Source organism: Trachurus trachurus (genome assembly GCF_905171665.1).
Source record: "Trachurus trachurus genome assembly, chromosome: 2".
Classification (NCBI taxonomy): domain Eukaryota; kingdom Metazoa; phylum Chordata; class Actinopteri; order Carangiformes; family Carangidae; genus Trachurus; species Trachurus trachurus.
In genome coordinates, this window is record NC_139914.1 from 7,969,495 (window position 1) to 7,984,161 (window position 14,667).

Below are 14,667 nucleotides of genomic sequence, written 5' to 3' on the forward strand. Positions count from 1 at the left end.
AATAGTCCCATTGAGAACGCTCATTTTGGCAAAACACAATTGTTATTCCAATGCAAAGGAATGTTGGCAGCAACGCATCATCACCCCGCTAATGAATGAAGATGTTATTGACACATTAGAGGCTCTGAAGAGGTCGTTCGTGCTTCCAAGTTTGGAAACACAGAACAATAACATAGACATTTAATTCAACCTTCCTCAAGTCTTTGACTAAGCTTGACCTCTGACCCTGCTGTGGTCAGCACTGACATCCGATCTCCTGACAGAGATCAACTGACTCTGAGACTCATTACCGCAGGAGTAGTTTGCAAAATTGATTTCCTGTTCGATTTCCTATATGTCTGAGCAACCGAAATGCAGATGGTGATGCGTCTGATTTGAAGTTTCCAGAGCTTTAGAGTTCAGCCTGAACCCAGAGCAACTTCTCTGCTCCGAGTCCACTTCGGTATCCTCGGGGGGTTTTATCCCATGAGGAGGAAAACGAGCCCCCGATCACTGCCAAGATCTGCTCAGCTTTCTCTGCCTCCTGAATGTCCCAGCATGCTGTTCCAGCACTCTTTTTTTCTTTTTTTTTTTTAATAAATAAACTCTTTTGTTTGCTTGCTCTGTCCAAAAAAGGGAAGTCTGGCCGCACTTCACTTCCTCTCACATTGTGTCAGTAAAAAGTTTCAGGATGATATCGTAAACAGCGATGACCAGAAAATGAATGGATAGAATAAAAGACATGAATTCATAACAACATAGGATTGGAAGGCCAAATTGAACCAATATTTACACCACCTTACTGTCACATGATATAAGCGGCGACTATAAGGTTACCATGGATGCACAGCTAAAATGATAAGCAGTCTGTCTCTTTTTGACATTCATTGCTCCACAATAGATGTGTTTCACCCAATCCAACACTGTAGAACAAAGGGAGGGGAGACTAATGTGGAAACTGCACATTAAGATTTTTTTGTGTGCAGCATGTGCATCCTGCCCCATTTCTGTCAACAAGGAAGTGTTACTCACCGTGTACCAGGGGTCAGTTATTTATTGATCTATTCTACGGTATCACAAAACAGATGATTGAACTGCAATCTGCACTGTTTTCTGACTTCCCAGACTGTGACTCACCGATAGTGTGTGGTCAATCTAGGTCAACACCCAATCAATAAAGATAACGAGACCTGATTCGCTCGCGGCGTACAGAGGCTAGTAATCTCAGTTCTGAAGGTACAGTCGCTGGCTATTGTTGAGGCTGTTTATCTCTGGGGATTAAAACTGTGTGTGTGTGTTTGTGTGGGACAGATTAGCAGTGTTGTGGATGTGTCCTGATGTGTGCAGCACAAATACAAAATCAGCCGGGGGAGTTGTCTCTCCGCAGGTTGGTGGAGACCTGATGGAGCAGGGCCTGCACTAGGAAGTTAAGGAGCTGATTGCTCTTCCTGTTTTTTGGGTGCAAAACTTTGGCCCAGCTGTGTGCGTTTCTGCCAAGTTTCCTCCATCCGAGGCCCAAAGGTGACACCACTTTGTTCTGAGGCCTGGATTAATGAATTATGAAGGTTTGTGGCACAGGGAGTTTGTTTATGTGGCTGATATATTTCCCATGAATGTAATCCAAAGGGGACAAAGTTTAAAGGTTGGTTAAGGTTACGCACCACCGTAAAAAAGAAAAACAAACAATTACTGAGAAGTAAGAGATGACTAAGACAAGGCTCCATGTGACTGGAGTGTAAATCAACAAATAGGACTTCCTGCACGCTGCTGTAATTCCCCCAAACGCTCACTTTAAAAGATTTGAGCCGTTGCTGGGTGAATAGAATCCCAGATGCCTCAGCGGCCGTCCGTCTTTGCAGCGAGAAACACCCGGTCCCTGTGTCTTTTTTGTCCGTTGAGGCCCCCTCCTTACATAAAGCCATTGGTCAGACGTGTGCCTACACTCCCCCCCCCCCCCTTCACCGTCCCAATCCATCCTCAACTGGACTCCTGCCCAGATGAGCACCAACTCAACCTCTTTGTCTCCAGATCTGGCACATGTGACCCCTTCTGGCAACTGGCACCGTGGGCCGAGCTCCAAGTGCCGCCCACCGCCTTTATTGTCCCTTGTGCCCCCCCCCCAAAAAAAACTCCCCGCGCCCCCGACGTAGGCGCCCTGCCAAGACGGGCACGACAACAAACAATGGCGTCAGTGCTTATGTGTGCCGTAACCGCTTTGGCACAGTGTTGACGCTGTGCGGATTTGTCTGGTGGCATTAAAACACATTTCCTCATAATAACTTCGCAGCGAGATCCACATTTACTCACTGTGCTACGTCTTAATTATCCGTCTCGCTGCTGCACTGTAGATCATAAGTGTTGAAGACATGTTCGTTGCCTCCTGCAATTAGGTGAAAACCATGTGTGCTGGGTTTTGTTGGAACTAGCCCAGGACATATTTTTCCAAACCCAATGTTTGTTTGACACTGCAGCTCACAAAATAGCACGCTAACTAACCCAAAGCAAAACCACATGAATGCACCGATAAAACAAGAAAGATCATCTATTTTTACCTCAAATGTCAAGATCTGATGAAGGCTCGGCCTCAAATGACATGATTGGGTAATATCATGGCTCACCTCTCACAAACAGCTGATTTCACTTTCTGATAAGAGCCAGAACAACATCTGATTCACTGCGTGGATGGATATAAGCGGTATACGTGTAAGCGCGCAGTGAAAAAGTGGTAAACCACATCTGAGAAGAAGTTAAAAACCCCAGATATAGGCCCCCATCTTCTGAAGTTGCTCTCGTCAGAATGTAAATGTTTAGATTGGCAACCGAGGTTTCATCCCATCTGTTGCACAATGCATTAGCATTCCGATGTAGTTTGGATCTCGCTGGATGTAGGCGGGAATCCTCGAGGTGGGAAGGGAGGGAATTTGAACCGTGTGAGGTCGATGTAGGACTACAGCGCCCCCGCCATGCCGGAATAACAAATCTGTGCACAACAAGAGATGATAGCCGGATGATCCGAGGCTCTACGTGTGCAGGTAACCGGTGGATATTTCACTCCTAACATCAACAACAGAGCGAAGCCAAGAACTGCTCCGAGTGTGAGGAGGATGTGTAAAATGAAACTCCTGTAGCCAAGACTTTGACCACAGAGAGTCAGCTGAGTGAATCCCAGCTTGATCTCCGTGTTGTTTTCGTTGGATTAACATGGAGAATATTCTCCACGCTCTGGCTCCATTATTTAGCCCACAGGCCCGATGAGAAGTAAGAGACAAAATAGCAAAGGATTAAGATGAGAAACACAGAGAGAGCGAGAGAGAGAGAAAGTCAGTGTTGAGAAAGAGGGCTGCAACCATCCCAAAGAGTCCCCCCTTCTCCTCCTCCATCCCCCCCCTCCCCCTCAGAGGTCAGAGCTGGGTTACTTCTCAGAAACAGGCCCACCCTCGATCTCTGTCTCTCCATAACAAATCTTCCCAAACACAAGAGCACTCGTAGCCCCGAGAGCCACAAAGCTTTGTGCCTGATTGAGCTGGATGGGCTCCACACTGCCACAGAATGTGGAAAGTGTATGTGAGGAGTGTGTGTGTATGAGTGTGTGTGTGTGTGTGCTGCCTGCAGTGTTTTTTCAGTCTGCGTGAGGTGCCGTCATCCCTTTGTGATCATAACAAAACTCTCTGCGCTGATAATGAGAAGTGAGAGAGAAGTTGTTTTTGTTGCTTACCTTAGGTCAAGGGTCACAGACATTTAACGTGCACCTGATTATACACTTTGTCACTCACATATGACAATAAGATCAGGTGCACCATTTCTATTTTGGTCACCTCTATAGAAATAGTATTAATAGGGTTGTGTCTCAGTTCAGTCAACAGTTCAAAGTGTCACAAAATGTTTGTGTCACGGCAAAATTCACTTGCACTCACCAAAGATTTAATTCCGCTGAAGTGAATTCGCCAGGCGCACCGATTCCAGCTCTGCTCTGGCACAGCAGAGCCAAATGTGGGTCGACTCTGGCCCAGATACGGCTCCTGGTTTTGAATAAGATTTGTCTGCGTGTGTAAAATCGAGATGAAATGTGCTCCAGTGATTTTCTTTTTTTTTGTCTCTTTGTTCTTTTAAGGAACCAGACTTGCCTGTTTTTGTGGTTCATGTATGCAGAAGCATGAATGCTGCATGCATGTGTGTTTTTATCTAATCCAGTGTGGGAAGGTAAAATCCTCCTAATGCTCCTGCTTTACCTGATCTGCTGCAGCTTCAGGCAAAATAGGATGTTAGATAGTGCTGCTTTAGGTTTATTGCCTTCTATGTTCAGCTAAGTAGTTACTATTAAACAAAACAAAGTGGTTTTATCGCTGAAACGTAGCATGGAAAAACCACTCCAGAGTGTATACAGTGGCTTTGAAGTCATGTAAATAAATGGAGACAAATACAAGGGCAGTTTGAAGCAGCCTGGAGCTAAAGTGGCAGATAAAGCACCAACTGTTGAGTCTTTAAACAGTAGAAATCATATTTTAACTGATTTACATCACATTTGCATTCCACCAAGTTAACTAGCTGATAAGATTAGACAGTGCTCAAGTCCAGCCACAAGTTTCCTGACAAAGCGGCCTCTATCAGCTCGACAGCATCTGATACAGAAACAATAGGCTAATGTCAGGGACTGGCAGCCTCTCACATTCCTGCATCCACCAGACACATCGGCCCATACACAGCAGCTCGTAGCCATTAGAGGCTAATCAATTTGCACGGTGACGGGAACAACGCTGCTAAATGGATTCCCTCTTTTGCACATCTATGTCATATCAGGACTCGGCTTGCAGGAGCTGCACGGTTGCCAGAGGGTTGGAATGGTTTAGTTGGATTGCGAGGCCGAAGCCGGGCCCGGTGCCGATAAATAGGACAACTGGTGCTTGTGGCTACAGTAAAGGCTGCACGTCGGGAAGCTCTCTGCACAGCGACGGCGTGCATTTTTCTCATTACTTTCAATAGAAGGGACATGCTGGTGCATGTTCCTGACAGCAGCAGGGGCTTAGGATGCTTTTATGGTTAAGAAGATTTTAAGTGTTTTGAAGTTTTCATGCATATTCACCCACTGGCAGCAAAACCGAAACATAGACTCTCATTGCAATGCAGAATTCTGTAGTTTAATGCTAATTTTAATGATATTTAATGAATTTTTGTTTTTTGTTTTCTGAATTTCGTCGAAGAAATCTCGGTTCTTGTTGATGCAAAGTGTCTTAATTGGCACCTCCGTCCCTCCCAACCCCCCCAGCAGCCACCACACTGTCAAAGAAAACACACAAACACACGTACACACTCTAATCCAGCATGACAAGATGCTGATCAGACAGACTAGAGTGTTGCCAGATTCTTCAGAGAGACATGCAGGTCCTGTCAGGCTCGCAGTTTGTCTGTGCCTGTGTGCGTGTGTGTGTGTGTGTGTGTGTGTGAGTCTCCAGGCTGCAGCTTACATAACTCCTGACAGACAGATAGTCACACAGACGATGGTTGAGGTACCTCGGGGCCACACAATTCAACTTTGTCTCCTACCCGCCGCTGCCGGAGCTGAGCCTGACATAACTCACCTGCATGTTAAGAATTGTCATTATACGTTAGGGAAGAGCTGTCAACCACTGCAAACTAAATGCTGTGTCAGCAGACAGAGGTTCAGGCAAGGGCGCGTCACAGTGCTTGAAATAAAACGCCAAGAATAAATGTGACTTTGCTGCAGGTTCATTGAAGTAGAAGTAAAATAACTGGACTTTACTGTCCTGAACTAAAGCCTCCTGGCTGGAGCTGCACAGAGTACAGCCATGGCCAAAGGTTTTAAGGATGATACACATATACATAGTCACAAAGTCTGCTGCCTTGGTTTTTATTATGGCAATTTGTATATATTAGTGTTATTAAGTCCTTCATGAAAATGAACTTAAGGAGGGAGGTGACAGAGGTTTAAGGGAGTCCAGCAAGTGCGGATCAGGTTCGAGTGCATCTTTTGCTTTTGTCAATGAAAGCCTTTTTGACATTTATGAAATGCTTGTAATTATGCTTCAGTAAACCACAGTAACATCCAACAAAAACATCTAAAGTAGCAAACTTTGTGTAACTGTAAACAGATACTTGACTTGACAGACTGTATATAGTAAAAAAAAAAAAAAAAATAGCTGTGCAGGCTGCAAATTGAAATGCAAAAATACACAAATTTGCATGAGTTTGCACAACATTTTGAAGTGCAGTACTTTAAACAACATCAGGCGTTTAAGAGCTGCAGGATTTATTTATTCTTACACCCTGCTTTAAATATATAACCTGTAATTAACGGCAGATCAAACCCACTATTAGATCCATCTGCAACAGAAGACAAACTTCCCCCCTGCTATTTATTGTCTGAGATTTTTATACCTGAGTATCTCACACCGTTTTAAACAAACAGCCACTGCTTACTTTTCATTCAGTGACACTTTTACAGTGTCTCATTCAGCAGGTTTGTAATGTGGGAATAAAACAACAATAAAGCAGTGGGAGTGGACGAACCAGTGAGGAATTGAAAACTCACGGTTTAAACACAAGAGAAAAGGTCAAAGGAAAGAGGATCTCCAAGCACACAATGGGAGAAACCTGTTTTCATGGGAACTGGAGCAGCTATGGGGATGTTCACTGTTTTTTTTGAGATGCACTCTCAAAAATACTCAGTAAACTTCCTCTTAGTCTTAAATGTTTGAATTCCTCAGATCAGGTTGAGGTTCGTGGCTTTGATTCCTTCACTACCTGATGTAATCCCCTTTGTGTCTAATGAGGAGTTGTTTTTCATTCCTGAAAGACATAATGTTTAAGAATACCAGCTCATGTTCCCAGCTTCAGCAAGTTGCCGCTCTGTTATGAAAATGTTGATCCAGGATTACGGCTCATATCTGTCGGCCCGTATCAGCGGCCACCGACAGTCATTTTAATAAATATACAAAGGAAAGCAGTAGAGAATTAACTTCACCACATGAACAGATTGCAGACTTAAATAAGACTCTCCTCCATTTATCAACACTGTGTTGTCATGGAAATGCTCGGCTGAGGCCAAAATGGAGCAGATGGCTCGAGAAATCGATGGCTGTGACTCAAACTAGCTGATCCGCTGATTTGCCTCAGACCCAGGAGGGAGGTGGGGTGTGTGTGTGTGTGTGTGTGTGGTGTTTGGACTCGCTCTCAGCTTGTGTTTTCACTGGTGAGTGTGTGTGTGTGTATCTTTGCAGTATAAGACAGGGTGCAACATGCTCAGACCTGCCACTATCACCACTGATCTCCACAGTGTGTCTTCTTCTGCCACCGACATGTCAGGACTGAGGGAGGTGGACTCAGTATTACTATACTTTGATCCGTGCAACATCTGTGTGAACAGGTCATAAAAACACCGACTCTGCTTTTTCTTGAATTGTGCAGGTAATAATTAACTCCGACAAGTGGTTTTAATTAATTTTATGCACAATTAGGATGATTTCAACCTATGAAAAAGTTCATCTGTAACTCTCTGAATCCATGCCAACAGTATTCGTCATGCATCTTGTAAAAACCTGTTCATACGTGAGGGATTCAACATTCAATGCAATATTATCCTATGAAGTTCAATATTGCACAACAACTGAAATGCAATTATAGTAAATATATCTCCTCTGATCAGATCATCTGCACTGTTAAAAATGACCTGCCTAGTCAAGCCAACTGGTTTCCTGTCTTCTATTGAAATAGCTTTTCAAAAATGCATTTCAATATCCATGCGCTTACGCAACCTTATGTAATCTTGTTTGAACTGTCCATGATTGATTCTGGTTGTTTTTCCTTCTCTGTGCTGCGTTTATGAATTTCTCCATAAACTCAGCAGGGGCTTTTATTTTGAAATCTCCTGCACAAACAAAGATGAGTCTCTTTGTTTTCCTTTCACAGCCCTGCCACTGTATTAATATGAGTATGAATATCAATACAGCCCAGAGAAAACAGTCAGTCAGTCAGACAGACAGTCTGCCCCTAATGCAACTTTCCAGTATTACCCATAATCCACCGGGATGCATCTGTGCAGACTGGTCCAGTTGTCATGCTTAGAAGCAGCCAATCAGACCTCATCTTATGTAATCCCTGCATCCATCTAGCGGCATGGTGATGAAGGCAGACAAATTGTGGAGGAGTGGTTGCACACACACACACACACACACACACACACACACACACACACACACACACACACACACACACACACACACACACACACACACACACATTGGCCTCTTTGCCCTTCTTCCTCAAGACAGATTTCAGCCGTCTTTTGTCCTTCAGTCTTTCAGCCTTTCCTACACACACACACACACATCACACACGCGCACACACACGTCCACTCCACCCGTAGCAGCTATAATTGCAAACATTCCTCTTCCACAAGCCAACGTCTCCTGCCTGTTGTGAATTCCTCAGACATTAGACCGGGCCGCTGCAGCAGATGGGAATTACTGTAACCGCTTCTGTTCCACTTATGTCATCACACACATTGTATGTGAATTAAAGTAATGGTGACGTAAAAATCTCTGGACGGTCGGGATGTTATTTATTACAATTGTGTGTTTGTTAATACTGCAATGGAGTGGGCATGCTGTGTGATGGTGAATGTGGAAAGTAACACGTCTATTTATTACACTGCAGGGGGATTATAGCAGTAAAATTGTTTCATAGATTTTTACAGCCCCAGTGAGTGTGAAGCCAGTTTTTCCAGCATGTTTACTTATACTTCTATTAGTAGAAGTGGTCATGTGCTGTGTTTTCCTTCTTATAAGTTAACATATGAAGTTAAAGGGATAGATCAACATTTTGGCAAATGACCCATTGTCATAATCCCTATAGTTTTAGGAGTAGGTTTGTTACCTTTAATTGTCAGTGCAAGCTATTTTTTAGAACGGCGGAGCATCAGAGCTACGCTATGGAGGCCCATGGGATTTCTTGGTTTCCCTCATCAAACTCATCAAATACACAATCCAACAACTCCAAAACGACAAGTTGTGACCTCGCGGCTCTGCTCCGCCGTTCTAAAAATAGCTTGTGACAAATAAAGGTAACAAACCTACTGCTAAGACTATAGGGATTGTGGCAATGGGCCAATTTGCCAAAATGTTGAACTATCCCTTTAAATAAAACAACTTGATGAGACCCTCACCGCAGCAGGAAGTGGTGTCTTCATAACTACAGTGTGCAACGTTTTATCTACAGATAGGACGAGTGCTGTCATCCTCTTTCTGCTGATAACGCTCCCAACAGAAAAGCTGCTCCTCTGGATAGCCGGCCAGTATTAAGCCCCCTCCAACCGACCGCTCACCTCCCCTCTGCTCCTCTCTGGCCCGTTCCTTCCTTCTGCTCCCTCACTGTACAGTATTAACACGCCTGTGGCGGGAAAAGCCAGGCGTGCCATTGTCTGATAGGGAGGGGGGCACCGTTGGCTGCAGAGAACAGACGACCAGTGAGAGGACCCCCTGCTGCGACAGCTGTCATGCCGTTTCACTGATCTGGGCATTCCTGCTCATTAGCAGCCTTTGTTGTTCACTGTGTGTGTGTGTGTGTGTGTGTGTGTGTGTGTGTGTGTGTGTGTGTGTGTGTGTGTGTGTGTGTGTGTGCGTGTGCGTGTGCGTGTGCGTGTGTGTGTGTGTGTGTGCACATGTGTGATGAATTGACTGTGGCAGGTAAAGTAAAAGGAGGGAAATGAATATGTATGAGACTTCTCAGACTGGAGGGGAAAGAGTGTGAGGGCATCTTTGTGGCTGTTTGTGAACAGCAGGTGCAGCCACATCACTGTCTTTTCACTGGGAGGCTCCACCTCGGGTCAGGGGTCCCTTCTCTTCTTTTCATGGCAGGGGCATCAAAAAATGACGGAGCACACACACACACACACACACACATACACATGAGCTCAAATCTGTGGCTCTTACCTCATTGTTCTCTTGTTTGCCAACTGCCAGCGTGAAACCATATTTGGACACGAGTGAACATACTCTCATTTTCAGGAATCTCCTCGTGGCTGGTAATTGAAGCTACGACCTACAACACACACTCAGAGCTTCATCCTTCAGGGAGGAGGAGGAGGAGGAAGGGGAAGAAAACGAGAAATAAATAATGACATGCTTCTGGATTCAGGAACCCTCATTAAGATTTGATGTATTTTAAGCCGTCAAAATCTACTCTGGCTCTGTGTTGTACCACATTTATCTTTCATGTGTCACTCTCCGCTGCTTTCTGGATCGACATAGGCTACTACGGACTTTTTGGGTTATTCAGAGCAGCCATAATGGTCTGCAAGCATGAGGTCAGCTTTAAGGAATGTGGGCCGTCTCTTCCTCTCTTACACTGAAACCGGCCAGATAACCTGCCCATTACAAGGACAATACATTACCACATCAAGAGGGACTTTTTTTTTTTTTTTTCCCCTCTGCTGTTTGGCCTTGAGCTGAAGAACCACTGTTTTTGGTACAGAGAGCAGCCATTGTGTCAGGAATGTGGGAGGGGACGGTGTCTTTATTAAGACGAGGACATTAACTCTGGGTCCAAAAGTCGTTGAGCTGAATCAAATTTTTGGTGTTTGTCAGGAGGGAAATACCAGGAAGCAGGAGTTATTTTCTTTATCCCTCCTTTATCCACACTGTAACTGTATAATACTCACTAGATATATCTGTATTATACCATATAAGGAAGAAAATGTTAAAATAATGTTTACTCTACCTAAAAAATAGACATCACGCCATGTTGCATCATACTGGAGAGGAAAACTAAAGGTCAGACGATAGTTTGTACACTGACCATGTATGAGGTTGATAGGGATGAGATGTGACACGACAGGAAGTGGACGTCCATGTTGGATCGTCGGTTTTCAGAAAGTCGCACGCTCATCGACAGTGTCTCTTCTTGCATCTGCTCTGCACTCTGGAGAGGGAGAGAGAGGCTGTTTCACTGGCACCAAAACCCCAAAACGCTAATGCAGCTGTTTTCTCTTGTTTTTATGTTTTGTTATGGAGCTTCATTGAACTGTGTTTGCAAATTGTGTTTAGGCTTCGGAGGGAAGGAACGCACCGTGCAGAGTGGATTCTCCTGCAGTAGATGTTTATTCCATGGGTGAATATAAAACATAGTGGAGTAGTGTTTGTCCTGCTGCTTATGATGATGATGATGATGATGATGATGATGAAGAGGCTCAGAAAGAGAACTGAGAGCGACCTTTCTCCTGCCTGAACCATCTCCACTTCTGCATTTGCTCTGGCCAAGGAGGAAGTGGGAGCGCTGACTTCCTGCTACCAAAAGGTGGGCGGGAGGGTAGAGCAGGCAACTGGGACTCACTGTACCTCCTTACCCAGAATCCCCTGCATGAATTCAAGCAGAGCAGAAAGACAGGAAGTGTGACCCAGGCCTGATAACAGCGGGGGCGGCTATTTCTGAAAGCGGTCAAGCGCGGAGCAGACAAGGAGGTGTCTGTTCTGTTTCCTGTTGGTTGTTTTGTCAGATGTGAGCGGCTGAATGTGTCTTTATGTGTCAAAATGAACTGTTTGTGCTCTGAGGTCGCCACGCCGAGTTAGTGACGGACAAAGACGCCTCTACACGGCCTCCTTTGATCAATGTTTTTGCAGCGAAAAGGCATCACTCCATCAATTCCTTGAACAATTAAAGAGAGAATACAACTTTGCTTTGTTTACCTAAAGGACAGACTTCAAGATGGCCGACTCCGGATATTGTTATTCTGCTTTCATAGCAGTCAAACGGAGCCTGAAAGGCCGCTGCTGCTGCTGACTCCACATCAGTCTTGGTTTGATAAAAACCCGATGTGGAATTTTGGCCCTCGCCTCCTCCTTCCTTCCCCTTTTTTTTTTCTTTTTTTTTTCTTCCCCCGTGATGCCAAATAAGGTCAGTTTGCCACATCTGCTGAAATTCGAGGCCTGCATCGTAGCTGTCGCTCAGCGTCTTGGCATTTTTTCGCTCTGACTGAAAGAATGAGAGGAGAGAAGGAAAAAAAAGAAGAGCGATATTTGTGTGTTTGCCCTGCTGACTTTATCCCCTTCTCTTACTATGAAACACATGACATCATCTGGTTTCTTTCCCTCCTCCCCTCTTTTTTTTCTCTCTCTCTCTCTCTCTCCTCTATCTTTCCTCTCATTTTTCAGTCCCCTGCCTTTTTTTTCCTTCTTCTTTCACATGTTCGATGTTATGTAACTCGATTGAGGCAGCCAGGGTGAGACTGTGAACCTTTGCACTGCACGGAGAGAAAACATTTCCCCTTTTCCATCCCTGACCACAGCTGCTGTGTTTCACCAACTGTTAGTATCAGACTATACACACAATTAACCCATCAGTCTCTGGACTTCTCAGCACTTCGTATGTTCAGTCACAGAAACTAAAATGGCCTAAAGTGGTCATTTACCATCTCTCGACAGCTGATGTAACTGCAGGCTGTTGAATACATGAGATCTGTCTTTGCTTTGACACTTCACTAAATCATACTCACACATTTTTAAACCACATGTTGCCGCTTTTTCTTCTGATGGTGCAAAGATTACCCACGCAGGAAGTAACATTTTTAACATCTCTTCTGCAGATCGCTTTAATTAGGTTTTTATTTTGATGTTAATATGCAAAAATGGTGCAATCATCTCATCCCTGCAAAACAGTGTTTGCACAAACACATACTACTAAAAAAAACAAACCATTAGGCCTCCGTGCTAGACTACGTGACGGCTCCAGCGCAGTGCTACTTCCTCTAATCTGTGAAGCAGCACAATGTGTATATGTTTTTCTTACAACTCTTAAGTTCCCCTTTGGAAACGAAACAAGTGTTAAATGTTGTCCGAAAAGGAAACGAGACGCAGCGTTGTGGTGTACCTCACATCAAGGCCTCCAGTTCAAAGCCAGAGGGAATGAAAAGAGCATGACCTGCCTGCGCTCTTGCCTTCAGATGTCCCCACTTAGATTGTGTGTTTGTGTGTTTCATCGCATCAGCCTCGAGCAGCTTTCATCCCCTCGGTGGAGTTGCAGGCTGCTGACGAGAATCAGCGGCCGATGAGTTGGTGTCAGCAGGTCCGAGGTTAACTATTTGCAAAATAGAGATATAAGCTCCACCTTTCAGATGGCCACTCATCACATGGGTGTGATGTCTGGTGTTAGAGACGAGTGATGATTTCTGGGCGTGTGTTGACCTCTGCGGTGCAAGGATTCACTCCTTTTTGTCGTTGTATTCCTTCCTGCCATGAAGACCACATGAAGCAGTTTGTTTGGCTTGGTGCTAAAGGCGAACAGCACGCCACCGTCTCTGTGAGCATGTTGGCATGTTTTAATGGAAAGAGGAACTGTGCAGGCTCTTTACCTTAACTATGCTACATTTTTACCTTAGTTATAACCTTAGTCATTTTAATTTCAGTCATTAAACCAACACTGTCCATTGACTATACTGAATCCTTCACTTAAAGAGGAACTATGCAAGATTTACACCGTAGTTAAACAGCTTTAGTGCTTTTGTTACAGGGAGAATGGAGGCTCTCTGCCTTCTGTCTCTTGGCTGAAAACCAACTTTGCAAAAATCATCGCCCACGACCTGGTGTCATAGATCTCGTCTCACGAGAAACATTCACTGCTACGACACAAACGTACACGCCCAGTAATTCTTAATCTCTTGTTAACATTACCCACCTCGCTCGCTAGACATCGCTCCATGGATTGCCTTCTCCACAGATTTGTTAAAAACAAATGCACATGGCCAGTTGGGGAGGGAGGAGGGTTAGTGGTGAGTTTTTATGACAGTGAAAATATGCACTCTGAAACTGTAGGGGGAGCTCCGTAGAGAAAAATGCGACCAAAGCAGAGAAAAGGCGACAGGACTTGCATAGTTCCCCTTTCAGGCCAATTCAAGTCGGAAAGGTCATAAGGTCAGCGCATAAACTCATTAATGAAAGTCTAATGTCTGTGTAGAGTTTATAGATAAGCAGACATGCTAAAGGTCATACAGGGCCATGATAAAAATCAGTGATCGGATGTGTTTTACTGCCTCTAACCTCAACTTTTAGATTCTTATTCTTCTTTGTAAAGTTTCTTCGTCTGCCTTTAAACTGGAAGTCAATGCAAAACTGCAATGATTTGTCTGTTTTTATTTTTGCTCAGAGCAAAGAACTGTGGGTGTGATTGCACCCGTTCGGCACCTAAACTGTTCACAGCTTTCTCTCATCTCAGGTTTGCATGTGTGTGTGTGAATATATGTGTGTGAATATGTGTGTGCGTGTGCATTCCTTTATTGATTACTCAAAGGCAGGGAGAGTGGGGTGGTTGCTGCTCTCAGTTGGCTGCTGATGTCTTCGCCACATGACCACGCAGGAATTTGTGGGAGCACTTGCGAGCGTGAATGCATTCCCGTGGCGTCGCCCAATCACAGTCCAACAACACACCTCATCTCACTGTTTCCTTCACACTTTCTTCCGTCTTGATTTTAACTCCTTTCGTGCAGCAGGAGCGGGGCGATTTCTGACTCTCAGGAGGAGAAATGGAGGATGTGGGAGAGGAGGAATGTGTTTGGCAAATCCGCAGGGGGGAGTGACGTGGAGGAGGAGGAAGAGAGGGGAGGAAGGTGTAGAGCAGGAAATGAAAGAAGAAAGAGAGGATGGAAGGAAAAAAGTAGAGGAGAGGAGAATGAAAGATGAAAAGGGT